Source organism: Mesoplodon bidens, assembly GCF_964165515.1.
Source record: "Mesoplodon bidens genome assembly, chromosome: 6".
In the NCBI taxonomy this organism is placed as follows: Eukaryota; Metazoa; Chordata; class Mammalia; order Artiodactyla; family Ziphiidae; genus Mesoplodon; species Mesoplodon bidens.
Genome location: NC_138162.1, coordinates 69,120,737 through 69,140,610, shown reverse-complemented (window position 1 = coordinate 69,140,610; position 19,874 = coordinate 69,120,737). Strand labels below are relative to the sequence as shown.

The 19,874-nt window shown below is 35.5% G+C and overlaps 1 protein-coding gene across 3 annotated transcripts in view; it reads right to left on the bottom strand.

The window, feature by feature from the left end:
* The window catches only part of PTPRD (protein tyrosine phosphatase receptor type D), a 2,148,730-nt gene that overhangs the window by 808,665 nt on the left and 1,320,191 nt on the right, over nucleotides 1–19,874 (bottom strand). For all 3 annotated transcript variants that reach the window (XM_081238160.1, XM_081238163.1, XM_081238162.1), the window contains one exon: nucleotides 11,075–11,134. The gene's annotated coding sequence lies outside the window, so the exon portion shown is untranslated. The remainder of the gene's footprint in view (nucleotides 1–11,074; nucleotides 11,135–19,874) is intronic.

Here is a 19,874-nt window from a genome sequence, read left to right as displayed (position 1 = left end):
CTTGTACCCTGTGGGCTCAGAGCCTAGGTATGCCCGATTCAAAGAAAACTGAAACAACAACAAAGGCTCACAACAACAAAGGCTCAAACTTCCTGGTTAGTTTAATAACGTATCATTGTAAATATTCAGTCAGTGGCTTTAGGGAGACCCTTGTCTTGTCAACAAGAGCTGCAAGATTTGGTGGCTCTGCCAGAAAGTACTAGGAGGAGTTGGTATTTGTTGTTATTTTGCACACACCACGGATCCTGTGTGTTTTTATATATTTATTTATTTATTTTACTGTGGGATTAAAACAGAGTGAACCATAAAGGTTTTCTGGAAATTATTTTAAAGTTTGCAGTTTAAAAGATGGTTATTTATTTATCCAAATAATAAATATGCCAATCTTTAGTTATACAAGATTGGATCAAGGAATGCCCAAATAACATCAGAAAACTAATTTCAAGGAATGCCCAAATAACATCAGAAAACTAATTTTAAGTCATGATTTCAGATTGTCCAGAAGAGTCTAACATTGAACTGAATTATGTTCCTGAAATCCATACCTAAAATGTTCATTAATGTTCATGTTCAACATCACTGTAATGGATAAGATTCTTTGTCCTTCAAATTCTTACTTACATTAGACTTCACTGTGGCATCAATAAATAAGAAAAACATAACAAAATAGACTGGGCGGTTTGATTTAAGGGGAAAAGCCTTTAAACGAATCTTTGGTTTGCCTGCTCTTGCTAACTCATTAATTCTAAATGGTGTCAGTCAGTTGAGTCTAATAGCTGTGAGTGTTACTTCCATGGTCAGTTCCAAATTATAGTATTGATTAATTGATTGTGTTCTTCCAGTTTTGAATTATATGAGTGCTGGCTTAGGCAGCTTGGCTTAGGGCCAAAACCTTATTTTCAATGGAAGGCAACAAGCAATTTCACCGTTTCACTGCTATGGTTAAGCAGATGCTCAGAAAACCAAAAGCTTTGGAAAGACAATTGGACAAAAAAGGAATGTACTAAATATAAAAATATGTCCTTATTGATGGTCTCTCTCCAACCTAGAGAAACAAGCAGTAAGAGAGTAAGTAAAAAAATTCATCATTTCTCAACCTCAGACTTCCCAAACAGTCTTGAAACAACTGACTGGGGGATGAGAGTAAGAGGGCAGAAAGATGGTCAAGAATGAGAATGAGCCAGCATTTGCACCTGCGGAATTAAGTCCATTTAGGGGAAGTGTGGTGACTGTGGTACTTTCAAACCAAGTACAACTTAAAGTGGATTATGGGCTTGGCTACATCATAGGTACAGCTATCCAGGAAAGCTTAAAAAGTACCTGCCACATTATGGCACCACCAGGGCAGTGGTGCCATGTTCTTAGAATAATATAAACATTACCAAGTTGAAAGACAATACATGAAGCACTCATTTTGTGTTAACTTTCTGCTTTAATGAGAAACATAAAATGGATGGGTGTGTCTGTCATTGATTCTTGTGGAAAGGGAAAAGCTAAATGGGGCACTGAGAGGTTAATAACTTTCACAGATCCATAGCTTTGCGTTTGTTTGCTGCCAGATCAATTCCCTTTCCCTACAAAATCTGAAGGGAAAATTGGTATGGAATGGAGTAACTCTGATTATAAAATTATATTCACATTAAAATGTATTTATAATCATTATTGGTCTTTCTTTTCAATATGAACACAATTATACTTGATTTCACAGAGAATTAGAAAGAAGAACCTTCATGGACATCTATACACTACCAAATGTAAAATAGATAGCTAGTGGGAAGCAGCCATATAGCGCAGGGAGATCAGCTCGGTGCTTTGTCACCACCTAGACGGGTGGGATGTGGGGGTGGGAGGGAGACGCAAGAGGGAGGAGATATGGGGATATATGTATATGTACAGCTGATTCACTTTGTTATACAGCAGAAACTAACACACCATTGTAAAGCAATTATACTCCAATAAAGATGTTAAAAAAATAAAGTAAAAAGAAAGAACATTTCTTCCTCAAGTAAAGGGAGTGATCCTGAAAAGAAAGGAAAACGATTCCAGTGGTCCTAAATTGTAAAGCTTTAAAATCAATGTTTAGACAAGACTGAGAAATGGAAATTTATAAGTAGAGAAACAATTGTGAATATATGGAAAGCATGTATCACAAAGTCAAATATGCTGATGAAAATTAGAATTTTGTGGAAGTATTTGCTATAAGAAAGGGGAGAGAGATTGCAAGTAAATGTGTCAATGAGGAGAAATTAATCTTCTATAAGTGGTACTAAATTCAAGATTATTAATGATTGATTATACATATATGAAAAAATCCTTAATAGAAGCAATGATGTAAGAGCCTCTTGGCATAGATCCTATAATGAAAGTTCGTAGAATAAATAGGCATAAAATATAAAAGTATATTAACTTCTCATGGCTGTCTCAATGATCTGTAGCAAAAATAAGGCTAGAGCTGGGAAAGTCATATATTCATTACCTAACAAATATTATTATAGGTTACACCATTTGATAGGTGCTAAGGATATTTTTCAGGGGGGATAAAAACAAACAGCATGCTTTTAGGGTGAACTCACACCATGTATGATATTATAAAGCTAGTGTATTAGCAACTTGAAACGATAAATGCATATCTTAGTGAACTTAAGTATTTAGGTGTTAACTTAAGTATAAAACTATATCCTTAGCTCCTTGTGGGCAGGATTCAAATATAATTCATCCTGGTATACTTCTTAGCACCCAGCACAGAAACCCTAGCACAAAATGGGTGGTCCATAGATATTTTTTGAAAGAAAGAATGCATTAGAATATAGCCTTTGAAATAACTTCCTCTCCAAAGCTATAAATAGTGTCCTTAAAGAAACATAGCAATAGTCATTAATAAAATATTATCAAATTTCAAGTGCTTGTGATCTAAAGCACATAAATATAGCTACTTTTCCCTCTCCCCCATGTCCTTTCCTCACCTGAATAAATTTGCTTCACTCTTAGACTCAGATATCATGTTCCTTCCTGAATAAGCAGTTCCTCACCTATTTGGACTAGATTAAGCAACTTTAACATGATCTCCAGTACTTCCCATATTTGGGGACTATTTGCACTCTCCTGTAACTGTTTATTTAATTGACTATCCATCTTAGATAATGTCTGTCTTATCCCCCATTTGTGTCCCCTAGACTCTAGCAAAGAGTTTCATATAAACAACTACTTGTTTTTTTCCAGATAGTATCATTCCCGAACTTTCTTTTCCATACCCCACACCTGGTTTGCTGGCAAATCCAAGTAGCTCTACTTTCAAAGCAATGCCTATCTAGAATTCAACCATTCCTCCCACTCCCAAAGCCTAACTTGGTCCACCTCTTTTTTTTTTTTTTTTTTGTGGTACGCAGGCCTCTCACTGTTGTGGCCTCTCCTGTTGCAGAGCACAGGCTCCAGACACGCAGGCTCATGTGCCCAGCCGCTCCGCAGCATGTGGGATCTTCCCGGACCGGGGCACAAACCCGTGTCCCCTGCATCGGCAGGCGGACTCTCAACCATTGCGCCACCAGGGAAGCCGAACTTGGTCCACCTCTTGCTTTCATTATTGCAAGAGCCTCTGTGCTAGTATACCCGCCACTGCCCCTGTTTCAATTAGTTAGTTCTCAACCCAGAAGCCAGAAAGATCATCTTAAAAATATGACTAAACAAGTCATTTTTCTGTTCAAAACCTTCAGTGAGATATCATCTCATATAGAACAAAAGTCAATGTCCTTACTAGGAGATATGAGGGTCTTCCTTTCTTATCACTTCAGCTATGCTGGCCTTCTTGCTGTTGCTCAGTTCAAGTAAGCTTCCCGCCAGGAAGCAGGTATGCCAGGTGTAGCCTTTATACCTGCTATTTCCCCTGTCTAGAATGGTCTTCCACCAATATCTACATGACTAACTCTTCTACTTTCTTGAGAGTTTTACTCAGAAATCATCCCTCAGTCCAAAATTTCTAAAATTTCAATATTCTCCTAACCTGATACTTTAATTTTCCTTCCCTGCTTTTGTTTTCCTATTAGTGCTGATTCTGAGTCTGATATTCAGCAGGTAGAGTAAACTTCCCTTCTGAGTGGCCTCATGTCTATTTGATGAGTAGGTAATCATTTATGCTGGTTGTTAAATATTTTAAACCTCACTCCTGCTCTTCACTATCTAATATACTCTATACTTCAATTATTTCTCTTTACCATCTACCTCCCCCACTCTAACATAAAATATTTTTGTTCAACACTGTATCACCAGCATCTGGAGTACCTGGTCTACTGTAAGGTACTCTAGCTGTATGCCCCAATTTTTGCCTATGCATGTTTCTACCTTAAAAGGTACTATAAAACATTGTTACACTTATTTCTTTCATGTTGTCTCTGCAGTAGGTAGTGAACTCCTTGAGGGCAGGTTTCACTTTTTCTTTTCATATTTGTATTTCAATCATCTAGGGCACTGACTGGTTAATAAATATTCAGTGAATAGAAGAAAGAAGAAATGACTTTGTGCATACCCACAATTACTCACATAAGATAAATTATTACAACTGTTTTTATTTATTATGCCTACCTACTTTTTAAAAAATAAATTTATTTATTTTTATTTATTTATTTTTGGCTGTGTTGGGTGTTCGTTGCTGTCTGTGGGCTTTCTCTAGTTGCAGCGAACGGGGGCTACTCTTCTTTGTGGTGCACGGGCTTCTCATTGTGGTGGTTTCTCTTGCTGTGGTGCACGGGCTCTAGGCACGCGGGCTTCAGTAGTTGTGGCTCGCGAGCTCTAGAGCACAGGCTAGTAGTTGTGGCACACGGGCTTAGTTGCTCCGTGGCATGTGGCATCTTCCCGGACCAGGGCTCGAACCCATGTCCCCTGCACTGGCAGGCAGATTCTTAACCACTGCACCACTGGGCAAGTCCCATGCCTACCTACTTTCAATGAAGATAAAATTATGTATACAAACTTAGATTGGTACAAATATAACCTTGTAAATTTTATAGGTCTAATGTATAAAAATTTATCTGTCTCAAGGATTTTTAGGAGCACAATCCTGTGCTCGAGGAAAAAAACATTATATAGACAATCTTTTTTGACATTTCTATGGTTTTAAATTGCAGTAATATGAAAATCTCAAGTAAACTGTAGACAGCTGTCTCAAACCAAAGATATTACATAGGAAATTTCATAATTCCATTCTATAACTACAAGTGATTTCTGATCTTTTAAAATATGATTTAAAAAATATGATTCCGCATAGGAAAATCTGGGATCAGATTCAAAAGTCGTTTTTTTTTTTTTTTTTTTTTTTTTTTAAAGTTTGGAACCCTTTCAAGTGCTCAAGATTTAAAAAAAAAATGAGATTTTTATAAAAAATATCTTTAGGCCATCCAGCACCAAAACAATTAAACCCTAAAATATTTTTTAATAAATTATATAAGATCATACAAGGCATGTTTATCAGATGTACAAAAGATTGTCTTAACAATTCTTATAAACTTAGGACTCAAAACGATACTTACTGCCCATTTTACAGAACACTCCCCTCCTTATATGACCCTGTTTTGTTACTTCCCTTCTTATATGTTGTCCCTGAGCCAGGCAACTATCCCCATGTTCAACGTAGTCCGTTCTAGGCACTCCTGTCTTCATCCCATTGAATGTTTGAGAAATAGGTCAGGTACTAACACAAACTCGCATAATTTAGAAATACAGAGCCAAATGCAATGGGTATAGTTTAGTTCCCAGATCCTGGAGATCTCAAAAAAAAAAAAAAAACAAACCCCACAAAACAAACAAAACAACCTCACAGCCTTTTATATATCACTCTTGAACTTAACTTCTGGGTAATCCTTTATAACTGAGTCTCCAAGCCCATTCCTTTGGACAGCAGATGTCAGCTATCAGGCACCAAATTTTAATATTTCAGACAACCTCAAAATGCTACCCTGTTATTACATTACCCATCTTTCTACAGCCTATAAATAGGAAAATAGTGGAAGAAAATGAGACAGTTAAATGTGAACACAGGGATTTGACACCTAAGAAGTCTCTCCGTGTACTAGTGTGATTGTTCTAGTTCTACACTTGAACACCTATAATTGAATTTGATTAAAACTATTCAGTTTATTTATTCAGTCATTTATTTCTAGAGAGGGACATCTAAATTTGCAAAAATATAATGTTGGACGATTTGACCATTAAGTTCACTTGGAGTTACAAGTCAACCTCTATTTACAGCTCTACTCAGCTGTTAAATACCAGTCATTTTCTCCTAACCTTCTTTACTTAGGGAATTTTTTCCTTCGTGTCTTGATTTACATATATATATTCTCCTAAAGTCTATCCTCATTTGGAGAAAAAAATTGTAAGGCAGGATTTTTTTTTTAATTAAGACTTTATCTTCTAAGAGCAACTTAAAGTTCACAGCAAAATTGAAGGGACCTAACATTTTCACCTTCTGTTTCTAGAAGAGAATTGATGAATATGACCAAAACTAGAAGATTTATACTTTATATTGATTAATATATAGCATTTTTAGGGAGAAATATGCTATAATCTGTATAACTATCCTACAATTTATTTTATGCTACTTGTTTTATTTTTAGTCATTATGAACTAAATTTAGACTTAAAATCTTTTTTTAAAATCATCATGACTTTCTTGAGCAACTCAAATAACCCAAACTAGTAATGTTTTTGATGTTTATGGTAATGATGATAGCAAATACGTTTAATCCTGTTAATCTTGACTTAAACATGATAAAAATAATCCAATTTAAAAATAGGTGTGAACCCCTTATTTATAGTAGTCCATGTGAAAAACAGCATTAGGCTTTAGTTGTTTCATAAGGGCAACTGAAATCATGCAAAAGCCACAGTTAATTTAAAAAGCAAAAAGCACAATGGTCAGATCAAGAGATAATAGTGTTTCCACATACTTATGGTAGCACCCAGGTAACATTTGTCACGTTGTGTTTAATTCTAGGCATCAACCTGAAACCTGAAACATTTTATTGATATGCTAAGAGGAGGTATCACAACATGAAATATCTGAAACTCATGTCGTAAAAGGAATGGATGAAGTAGGTATGGATAGTTTACACAGAAAACAGAAGACTAAAGGAAGAAATAAAGGCAGGTATATTTTTGCATCAATATGAAGAAGACTTTTCTTGCAGTTGGAGCTACCCAGTAATGAAAATGAGGTTTATGTATAGTTTTAATCACACACTGGCTGACTGTGTGTCATAGGGAAGTTTCCTATGGAGTAGGAGACTGAATTATGTGAACTTCCCTCATGTTTGTCTCAATTTTTCTTTCCTTTTTTTTTCTTTTTTTTAATTCAAAAGATAATATGGTTTTCAATGCATAGTTAAAAAAACAAAACAAAACAAAAAAGAACCTGAGTCACAGATATTCTACCAAATATCTTTTTGATCTTGGGCAACCCATTTTTCTTCTCTGGGTCTAAATTTATCATGTACAAAGCATGGCCTGGAGTCTTTAAAGTATATTTTAGTTCTGATGTTCTCTAACCATACAAATGTAGACAGTGAATTAAACTCTAAGTCTATTCATGGTGCAGAATCACTACAATTATGGAGCTGGAAAGCAGTTAGAGCTGGAAAGCATTTAGTCAACCCCCATACACACCATTAGATTACACATATCATAGTTCCTAAACTGTCTTGCTAGTAAATCCCTGGAATAAGTCTTTCTTTTTTTTTTTTTTTTTTTGCTGTACGCGGGCCTCTCACTGCTGTGGCCTCTCCCGTTGCGGAGCACAGGCTCCGGACACACAGGCTCCGCGGCCATGGCTCGCGGGCCCAGCCGCTCCGCGGCATGTGGGATCTTCCGGGATAGGGGCACGAACCCGTGTCCCCTGCATCGGCAGGCGGACTCTCAACCACTGCGCCACCAGGGAAGCCCAAGTCTTTCTTTTTAATGCTATGTGTATAATATGAACATTTTGGTTATTACCCCTGAATAAAAACAGTAACTCTCTCAAGCAGAAATGCCCAGAAAACATCCTGCTGAGCTTTCTTCTTCTGGCCATACAGTCTGCATATACAACTAACCTTCCCTTAATTAGATTAACTTGTTCTCTATCTGAGATTGTCAAATTAATACTGTAATCAAAAAACTATAATAGAGACCTGAATATGTCCCTGCTGTGTATAATGTTAATTACTTCTTCACTCAGAATAACTGAAATCAGCCTCACTTAATGGGATGCCTTAGTTAGCAGATCTGCTTTACTTCTCTAAAATAGTGCTAGTCAGAACTTTATAAACAACTCTTAAAATCACCTAAAGAAACCAGAGTATTTCTGACTTTCTTAACTGATGAAATGCCAAGAACTGACTAAAATTGCAGAAGGTTACTATTAGTTATATGAAAATATTTATAGGCATTGGCATTGGTCCTTATATCAAGACATGATACGGCACAGCAAATATTCAAATGTTATCATTAACAAGAAACTAAATTGCACTTGCCAAAATTAGCAAAACATTTGGATATAGAACCCACAGTAATATCAGGTTCACCCCACATGTCTGTGAATTTCCAAATTCAGACATTTTAACAGTTTCTGGCTAGCCTTAGCTTGATCCAATTATGAAAAGTGACACTGACAATTACATGAAGAAAGCTCATTTAACCAAATTGACTAAACTTGGTCAATGGCCCTAAGGCAAAGTGTTTTAAACCTTTAATTATAGAATAGTGTATTTATCATTAACAGTATTTTATATATCTCATAATGTTCTCAATCAATCACTTATTAAGTATCCATGATATCAAGGCAGTCTTTCAGCCACTGTGAGGAGTATAAACATGAGTAAAAAGACACAGGCGCTCCTTTCAAAAAGTTTACAACCCAGGCACTTAAGGAGGAACTGGCAGGAGAGTGGAAGCCTCGTGCTTTTGCCATCTAGTAAGATGGTTTTCGTTCTCTCAACTCAGAGCAATCAAGGACCATGTGGAAACAGTGGCCTTGCTGTCTCTGGAGTTCCACTGGGTTAGAATTCTGATACTACTACCACTTGTATGACATTGGGTAAGATATTTAGTTTCTCCAATTCTCAGGTCCTTCATCCCAATGGGGAGATAATTAGAGTACTAACCTCAGAAGTTTAATGTGAAAAGTAAATGAAATAGGTGTGCAAATTGCTTTGCACATAATATGCATAGCAAAAACAAAGGTTAAATATATTTAAGGGATAAGAGATACATTAAATAAGAAAGCTGTCTTTTCTTTGGCAAGATTAAGAAGTTAAATATTTTGTAAAGTATTAGATTTAGATGCCTGCAATCAAGACTGATTATATAACATTCATAGACTAGAAAGGGAAATAAGAATTTCTAACACAGTGCTCTGAAACGACACTGTGAGTGAGCTGGTGATCTTAGATAAATGAAGGGGAAGACAATTTTGGAAATACTGATCAAATATAATGCCCTAAAGAAAGTGTACTGGGCTTCACCTTATAATAGAATTGATTTGTTCTGAAGAAGCAATGTCATGAATGGAGGTATATTTGAAATACTTCGGTTGGCACTAGATCAGACAGCAGTAGAACTTAAAAGAAAATAGGAACATCACTTCTATTATTAGTTCTATAGGAATAAGTAACTTGGATTTCCAAACAACTGCTTTTTAAATTAACTCTGGAATATAACATGCTCAGAAGATGGGAACTGATCTATACAAATTGCTGAACCATAAAAGCAGAATGATTAGTATCATAAGAGAGTCATGAACAAAGACACATGGGAGTTCAGAAGAAGAATAAGACGTCATTTTGATGGGGAGTACCCAAGAAAGCTTTAGGGTAAAAGTGAGCTGAATCTTAATGTATAAAATAGAAACAATGAGGAACCAAAGGGGAAATAGGCTGAAAGCCTGAAATTAAATGTCCTACAATCTCCATCTCTCATTTGTTTGTTTAATCCTCATCTTATTTGACTTCAATGGCATCTTGGTTTCTGAAGGATCTTTGTGTATCTTTCCTATATACAGATACTTGCTTTTTCCTTAGAGTTATAAGAAGTATCAACCCCAAAATGAAGTTAAAAGGAAATATGGGACGTGGCATCCTGTCCTTTAAATTGGGAATAAAACATTTTTAGCAGATAAGAGCATGCTAAGGAACTTCTAAACTCTGTAAATTTATTTTTTAAATTTACATTTAGAAACATCAATTAAAAACCATTTAGTTTATTTTATAAGTCATAACATATTTATACTAGATAATAGTTTTAAGTGGTGAGCCAATAGATCAAATATCTTAGCAAGCATAAGAATTATTTATTTCAAAGAATTATCATTTTAAGATTAGAAGCACACTGTGAAGCTGCAATGAATAAAGGTACTTGGTAGACAATTTTATCAAAAAGTATTATGATAGATGAATGCTTATATTAGAGAGAGGATATGTAAGGTAACAAAGCTGTGTTAATAGCAAAGTTTTGTTGGAAGGTAGTGAAAATTGATAACCTGCAGTTGTTTAACAGAGATTAGACATTTAAAATTTTGTTAATCTATTTGCTAATTTGTTTTCTCACTTTATTCCCTCATTAACAATAAATAGCTTTGTAGCTCCAGAAGAACCAAAATAAAGTATATAGGCGACACCACTGCCAAGGGCTAATAATTTCATGGCAACAGCAGCTAAATTCAATCAACATTTAAATCTTATAGGCATCTGCTGCTCCAGATCAAAACATTAACCCATTGTTAGATTTCTCACATACTCATGACTAACACCATCCATAATTCAGAACTGAAAAATAAATCTGTCATTGACAGATTTTTTCCTAGTTGTTCCACTGTTTTGAGTGTGTTGTAATTTGATTTATAAAAGAAAAACTGGTCATCCAGAGTAAAAACAAAACTCAGTCTTAGTATATTTTATAAGAGGACTATCAAGTGAATATGATATAATGTTTGAATATTTCACCCACCCATCCATCCATCCTAACCAATATTTGTTGAGTGCCAACTACATATCAGGCATTTTATCAGGAGTTAGGACCCCAGGAAGAGGAGTTAAGATGTGTTGTAGACTTACCTTGTGTTAGCCACTGTATGTGTTTTCAGACACAGTCCTTGGCCTCAAGAAGTTCAAAACCTAATTAGAAAAATAGGAATAAAAATTATTTAAAAAAATATTTCAAACCCTAAGTTGTCTTCAACATATCATATTTTCACCATTCTTTTTTTTTTTTTAGGTGGGACTAAGACAGAGAGGAGAAAAAACAAGAGGGTTAATGAGAAGCTGGTACCAATTTTATGTCATACAATCTTTAACTGAAAGAATGAAATACCAACTCAATATGGAATGTTCTTTTGTCCACATGATGGAAAGCAATGGATATTGAACATTCCTTACAATTCTGAATTGGGATTATCATGTCTAACAAAAAATGGTTAAATTAGCTTCTTACAACATCTATTTCATCAAGTCTAATGAATGTCATAGTTTTTTGCGTCCTGAAATTACATAATACCTTTCAAATTTCCCATCCTCTGGTCTTTGTGGAGCTGGATGCCACCAAAGTTCTTAAGGGGATCACTTAAACCATAGCAGCCAAGATAAAGCAAATCCTTGTCTTTCCTATTGATCCTGGGACTAACTCACATGGAAGAATTCTAAATCTTATCAGAATTACATTTATGGAAAATAATCTCATTATTAATTTTTCAAAATTCATACTCTGAAACATGTAAAAAAGCACTTTGTCTTAATTCCTTAATAGAATTTAGAATATCCTAATTATTCCTGTTTGTTTTTAGAATTATTTCCTTCTTTCCAGACAACCTTCTTCTCAACTCTTTTTCACATGTTCAACTCTTGTTTCTCCTTCAATTCCCAGGGAAGTCATCATCTCATGCAGAAAGCCTTCCTTGACATCGTGCTTCCTCCAAGTTTCACTTCAATGTATTTTTTAGATACTCCAACAGCTCTGTGTACTTCATTGTCACGTTACCTCGTGTCACAGAAACTGGCTAGTTGTTTAGAAAACTGTTTGCCTTTTCCTCTTGTTACAGAGCCGGGCTATGTTCTTTCAGATAGATGTGAGATGTGACTGGATTCTTCACAAGGGAATACAGCCAGATATAAATCATGCCACAATCAGTCCTGGCCTTAAAACATCTCATACATGATCCTTTATTCTTTGTTCCTATCTGCAGGTAGAATCCCTGAGGACCTACAGAAGAAAGATCCCTAAGAAGGAAAAAGCCTTGTCCTTCAGTCACCTCTTTCAGGATCACCCCTCACCTCTGCTAATAAAGTCTATTCATACTAAGAGTGTTACAAAAACGACTATCCATCACCTGGCCCTGACTAGAAACATCTACTGGCACTGGAGTTTCAGGTAAATGAGAATTAAACTTTGGTTCTTTTTTTATTGAAGTTTAGTTGATATACAATATTATATAAATTATAGGTGTACAATGTAGTGATTCACAATTTTTAAAGGTTATATTCCATTCATAGTTATTATGAACTATTGGCTATATTCCCTGTGTTGTACAATATCTCCTTGTAGTTTATTTTATACATAATAGTTTGTACCTCTTAATCCCCTACCCCTATAGTGTCCCTCACCCACTTCCTCTCCCCACTGGTAAACACTAATTTGTTCTCTATATCTGTGAGTCTATTTCTTTTTTGCTATCTGCACTAGTTTGTTGTAGTTTTTAGATTTCACATATAAAGTGATATCATGCAGTATTTGTCTTTCTCTGTCTGACTTATTCCACTCAGCATAATACTCTCAAAGTCCATCCCTGTTGTTTCAAATGGCAAAATTTCCTTCTTTTTTATGGTTGAGTAGTAGTCCATTGTGTGTGTGTGTGTGTGTGTGTGTATGTGTATACCACATCTTAACAAATAACTTAAAATTTTATATGGAAACACAAAAGACCCAAATGACCAAGACAAAATTGAGAAAGAAGACAGAGCTTCTTCTGTCTTCAGGAATCATGTTCCCTGACATCAGACTATACTACATAGCTATAGTCCTCAAAACAGTATGGTACTTGCACACAAACAGATCAATGGAACCGAATAGAGAGCTCAGAAATACATGCACACACTCTGGTCAATTAATCTATGACAAAGGAGGCAAGAATATACAATGGAGAAAAGACAGTCTCTTCAATAAATGGTGCTTGGAAAACTGGACAGCTACATCTAAAAGAATAAAATTAGAACATTCTCTAATGCCATATACAAAAATAAACTCAAAATGGATTAAAGATGTAAATGTAAGACGAGATGTTATAAAAATTTACAGGAAAACATAGGCAGAACACTCTTTGACATAAATCACAGAAAAAAAAATTTTTTTGATCTCTCTCCTAAAGCAAAGGAAATAAAAGCAAAAATAAACAAATGGGACCTATTAAACTTAAAAGCTTTTTGCATATCAAAGGAAACCACTGACAAAATGAAAAGACAACCTACTGAATGAGAGAAAATATTTGCAAATGATATGACTGAAAAGTGGCTAATATCCAAAATATAGAAACAGCTCATACAATTCAACATCAAAAAATAAAAACAAACAAACCAAAACCCTGATCAAAAAAGGGGGCAGAAGACCGGAATAGACATTCTTCCAAAAGAGGACATGCAGATACCCAACAGGCACATGAAAAGATGCTCAACATCAATAATCATCAGGGAAATGCAATCAAAACCACAATGAGATATCATCTCACACCTGTCATAACGGCTACCATCAAAAAGAACACAAGTGGGACTTCCCTGGTGGTCCAGTGGTTAGGACTCTGCCCTTCCACTGCAGGGGGCACAGGTTTGATCCCTGGTCGGGGAACCAAGATCCCACAAGTCACACAGTACCGCCAAAAACAAAAAACAAAAAACAAAAAACCTCATGTACGGTTGGTGGGAATGTAAACTGGTGCAGCCACTGTGGAAAACAGTACGGAGGCTTCTCAAAAGAATAAAAATAGAAGTAACTGTCATCCAGCAATTCCAATCAAAAGTGTATAACCAAAAGAAACAAAAACAATAATTCAAAAAGATATATGCACCCCAATGTTCATAACAGCATTATTTACAATTGCCAAGATATGCAAGCAACCTAAATGTTCATCAACGGCTGGATAAATTTTAGTTCTTTGAGCGATTAAAATGGTGGGTATTACAGCACTTAGCCTACAAAGACTGTGATTATTTAATCTGTTTGATCTCCCCCATTGGATTATAAGCTATAGTACTCCCACAGAAACTGGTTTTGTTTTGTTCTAGGTTACAGCTGGAACATAGTATATGGCACATGATGACCATCTCTCTCTATCTTTTAATAACTTGAATTTTATATGATAAAATGTACCATGAAGATTTCATAGGAAATATTATTGTAAATACAGTTTTCCCTTTGGGTGTGGGGGGATGCAAGGCTTCTTTTGGCACAGTCTTCAAAGTACCTTTTGGTAAAAACCTTAAAGGTAGAATCTGATTTTGCTTTGGAGTTCAAAACAAGTGACAACATTGAAATGGTTTTGCAAAACTGTTTTTGTAGGCTGCTATTTGCAGTTTTGGGTAGAATGGTGAGAGCATTTGCAAAACGTTAGTCAGAAATAACAGACTCAAAAACTCCCTACTGTAGTTGCAGCGATTTGGAATTTCCTTCAAACCGCCACTGGGGATTTAGCGCCAATGGAGAGAAAATGAAAGATAATTTTATTTCTTTTTCAAAACAATAACCAATCACAGAACCCAAGACCTTCTGCTCTTCTCATAGTATAATGAAATAGCTTTTGAAGTGCAGACAAGAATAGACACACCTGACAAGCAATATCAAGCCTTAGTCAACAAGCAACCATGTACTTATTGCCAACACATCTCTTTCTCACCATCCTTCTACAGCTAAAAACACTATATACACTGACTCCTTTTGGGAAGCCACCTGTTTGAGGCCACTTCCCAAAGGGCTCTCCATAAATTTCACCCATCTGTCTCTTTACTATTGTCCACTTACAGGTTAAATTTAGTCCTGTTTGGCAGAACCTAACTTTCAGACGCATACTTCCTTTACTTTCAGACCTGTTTAAGTGAGGAAAATATAGAGATGGTCAGATCTCCCTGCTTCTTTTCTGAAGAATTAAGAGGAAGCTTTTCCTGCTAGAAATGCAACTGCATTGCCTTTTAACCTGAAGTAAAAATCCTCAGGCTCTATTCCGCAACTCATTTAGATTATTGCTTAACGGCACCTTTAGGCTAGATTTTATGATAGCTTTAATAAATTTGTAGTTCACGCATATCAATGTTAATATATCATTTACTTTGGTAAAGCACTTGTCTCTTGAGTGTCAGGCAAATGCACCATTGGATCTGCCAACTGAGGCCATTTCTTAGAGATTTTATAGACATGAATGCAACTCTTTTTCTTCTCAGACAACTCCAAAGCTACCTTTCCTTTCTGACTACAAGTATCAACCTAATCACCAGTTGATCTAGTAGAGGAGACAACAGAAAGTATGTAACACCAGCCCAGAATAGAAAACATTCAATTCTTTCTAAGTCATGCTTCATGTTTAGGTCAACTGAATTTCCTACATGTGGCCAAAGTGCAAGTTATTAAGTCTCAATTTTCTTTCTTTTCTGAAGACTAAGGATAAGATGGATCATAAATTCCTCTAAGTGGGAGAAAATGGATTTTTGGCAGTTGATTTCACCAAGTAAGCACACGCTCCAGCTCACAGAACATGCCTGATACGGGTGAGAGGATGAAACACACAAGAAGAGAACTGGTGTAGAGGCATGGGTTCTTTCATCTCTATGCTCTCTGCCAAAGTTTTAACTAATTGTTGCAGCTGAGGAAGCTTTAAGAGCTAAAGTCAATAAGTTTCAATAGCAGAACTGTCCATGGTGAGGTATAATCTCGGCTGATATACTTTTAGTAGTTACAGATGTTCACTGGAAATTGTTCTAAGAACTTTTGAAGGTTTCCATTTACTTTGGACATAACCCCAGTTTTTTGTTCCCCCCACAGAAATAAGAATCATCTCATAAATAGCCTTTCCTCTAGTGTGTTTCACATTGGAAGAATATCATCTTTTATTTTTTAAACAGAGTTAGTTAGAGTCAAATCATGTTATTTTACATTCTGACACATAAAAAAATACTCTGAATTTCCTCACTGTAATTTTTATCTTTGCTATATGGCATCCCTTCTGTTATAATGTGAAAATTCCAAGTTTCATTAATGACTCATGACTCTATCTTATGTAATAGGCATATTTTAATTAAAATACTTCAAACTTTAAAAAGTCATTTTAACAGAAAAGATGGAGTTGAATTTATATGCTCTAGTGTGATGCTTTGTACAACTCTATTTAAATTTTAAAAAAATTTACTTCATATGAAGATCTTTTATTCTGTCAACTCTATCCTAAAACACCAAAAAAATCCTGATGATCAAAATAGCATGTCATTTTAAAACAGTTCCTACATTAGCACAAGTAGTTGTGACCCTTTAAAGTAGTTTAAAATTACATATTAAAGAGATTTCATTAGGCATTTTCATTCACTTTTATTTGGAATCGCTTGCACATGTTTTTCTTTAGTCCCATTTTTCATGGATTCAAGTTTGTATTAGATAAGCAATACTAGGTAAGCAAACAGCCAGAAAAAAAAATAAAATTGGAAATATCTAAAGGTAACTGTCTTCAAAATTATCAAATTTGTTTTTCACATGCAGACTGTAGAATAGAAAATCAGTTTAGATCAGGAAGACAGTATGTTTTAAAGTTTTGTTTTGTCAAACATGTCAGACACCCTAAGTAACATATTTTGCCCCTTCCTCCTCTCCTTCTCTTTTTAATTTTTTTCCTTTTCTACTGTAAATATTTAGTAGATTGAGTGATTTGGAGCTTTGTTAATTGAACAAAAAAATCCTACCTTAAACCACATTGCAATTAACACAGAAACTTAGGAAAAATATTCTACAATAACGAACGTTACTGGAGTATAAGATTTTCATAACACATACGGCAGGATATACAAACTGGGATAACAATTGTGCTTCTCATCACTAAAGAATGAGAGGTTTTTTCTTTTTTTTTAACATCTTTATTGGAGTATAATTGTTTTACAATGGTGTGTTAGTTTCTGCTTTATAACAAAGTGAATCAGTTATACATATACATATGTTCCCATATCTCTTACCTCTTGCGTCACCCTCCCTCCCACCCTCCCTATCCCACCCCTCTAGGTGGTCACAAACCACCGAGCTAATCTCTCTGTGCTATGCAGCTGCTTCCCACTAGCTATCTATTTTACGTTTGGTAGTGTATATATGTCCGTGCCACTCTCTCACTTTGTCACAGCTTACCCTTCCCCCTCCTCGTATCCTCAAGTCCATTCTCTAGTAGGTCTGTGTCTTTATTCCCATTTTACCCCTAGGTTCTTCAGGACCTTTTTTTTTTTTTTTTTTTTCTTCTTAGATTCCATATATATGTGTTAGCATATGGTATTTGTTTTTCTCTTTCTGACTTACTTCACTATGTATGACAGACTCTAGGTCCATCCACCTCACAACAAATATCTCAATTTTGTTTCTATTTATGGCTGAGTAATATTTGTTTCTAGATTTTTTGATGATGGCCATTCTGACTGGTGTGAGATGATATCTCATTGTAGTTTTGATTTGCATTTCTCTAATGATTAATGATGTTGAGCATTCTTTCATGTGTTTGTTGGCAATCTGTATATCTTCTTTGGAGAAATGTCTATTTAGGTCTTCTGCCCATTTTTGGATTGGGTTGTCTGTTTTTTTGTTATTGAGCTGCACGAGCTGCTTGTAAATCTTGGAGATTAATCCTTTTGTCAGTTGCTTCATTTGCAAATATTTTCTCCCATTCTGAGGGTTGTCTTTTGGTCTTGTTTATGGTTTCCTTTGCTGTACAAAAGCTTTTAAGTTTCATTAGGTCTCATTTGTTTATATTTGTTTTTATTTCCATTTCTCTAGGAGGTGGGTCAAAAAGGATCTTGCTGTGATTTATGTCATAGAGTGTTCTGCCTATGTTTTCCTCTAAGAGTTTGATAGTGTCTGGCCTTACATTTAGGTCTTTAATCCATTTTGAGTTTATTTTTGTATATGGTGTTAGGGAGTGTTCTAATTTCATACTTTTATATGTACCTGTCCAGTTTCCCCAGCACCACTTATTGAAGAGGCTGTCTTTTCTCCATTGTATATTCTTGCCTCCTTTATCAAAGATAAGGTGACCATATGTGCATGGGTTTATCTCTGGGCTTTCTATCCTCTTCCATTGATCTATATTTCTCTTTTTGTGCCAGTACCATACTGTCTTGATTACTGTAGCTTTGTAGTATAGTCTGAAGTCCAGGAGCCTGATTCCTCCAGCTCCATTTTTCATTCTCAAGATTGCTTTGGCTAAGAATGAGAGGCTTTTTGACTGTGCAATTCCTCATGGTCTCTTTAAAAGAAACATGCAGGAGTTTTTGGAAGCCCAAGTACTTTCTAAATTATTTTTTTTAACTCAAAGTACAGTGCAGTTATAGAAAAGTGCATAAGGAATGAATCATACAAAAGCTAACACCAGGTAACCATCACCCGGCTCAAAATATAGAACATTTCAACGGCTACAGCAACTTCATGCTCCCTCCCAATCCCACTTCCCCCTCTTCATCAAAGGTAAACAAACATTATCTTGATTTCTAACCCTATAGTTTAGAGCTGCCTTGAACATTATACAAATATAATCATATATTACATATTGCTTTGTGTCTGGCTTCTTTATTCACCATTATGCTCATTGGTTTCATTCATGCTACAATTTGTCAAAAATCATCTGAATATACCACACTTTCTATATCCATTCTATTGTTGTTGAACATTGGGTCATTTCTAGTTTAGAGCAATTACAATTAATGCTGCAATAAACAACCTTGTAAATATTTCTTGGTACACATGTTGTATATAATGATGAGTGGAATTGCTGGATCATTGGGTACATATATGTTCAACCTCAGTAGATAATGCCAAACTGTTTTCCAAAGTGGATGTAGCAATTATACTCCCCTGAAATACATGTGTTCCTGTTGTATCACGTCTTTGCCAATATTTGGTAGGGGTACTTGCTTTGAATGTCTAGGTTAGATCAGTGAAACAGGAGAGAGAGAATGAAGGCTTGAGGTGGAAGCAGGAAGGTTCCTGACCCAGAGTCTAGTTGACTAGTAGGAGAACAATGATTGTGCTGTGAGTGGTGAAGATTTGAATGTCACTGCCAAGGATTTTTCCATGAAGTTGGAGAATCCATGAAGTGTTGGTGAGTCAAGTGAAGAGCATGGTATTCTGCAGAATCATGAGGGTGTAAATTAATCTGGCAACGGAATTTTGGTGCATAATAAGTTGTGTGTGTAGGGGAGGGAGGGCTTGAGTCCTTTCACAGGCAAATTGACAAATCCAATACATAAAATAGGAAGAGTCTACGTACGAGAATCATTAGAAATATCTAGAGTGGTAGATTAAGGATGAAAAATATCACAAGAATAAAAGTTTGCTACGAAGAACTACTTTATATCATTCTATCCTGAACAACATCTTATTCTTTTTGTGATCAATTTTGAACATACTGTGTCTCAGAAGGGATGGGAAAACAATTCCACTATTTTCTGATATGGGAATTTCCCATCAGTGTTTACTGAACTGTTTTAGTAAGTGATTGCTTTATAAGGTAATTATTTTATAATTATCCTATAAAGCCTACTTTAAAAAATGTCCTCTAGAGCCAGAAACAATCATAGAATTTTATAGTTGGAAGAGGTCTTGGACAACATCTAATTAAACCTTCTCATTTCACAGGTGAGG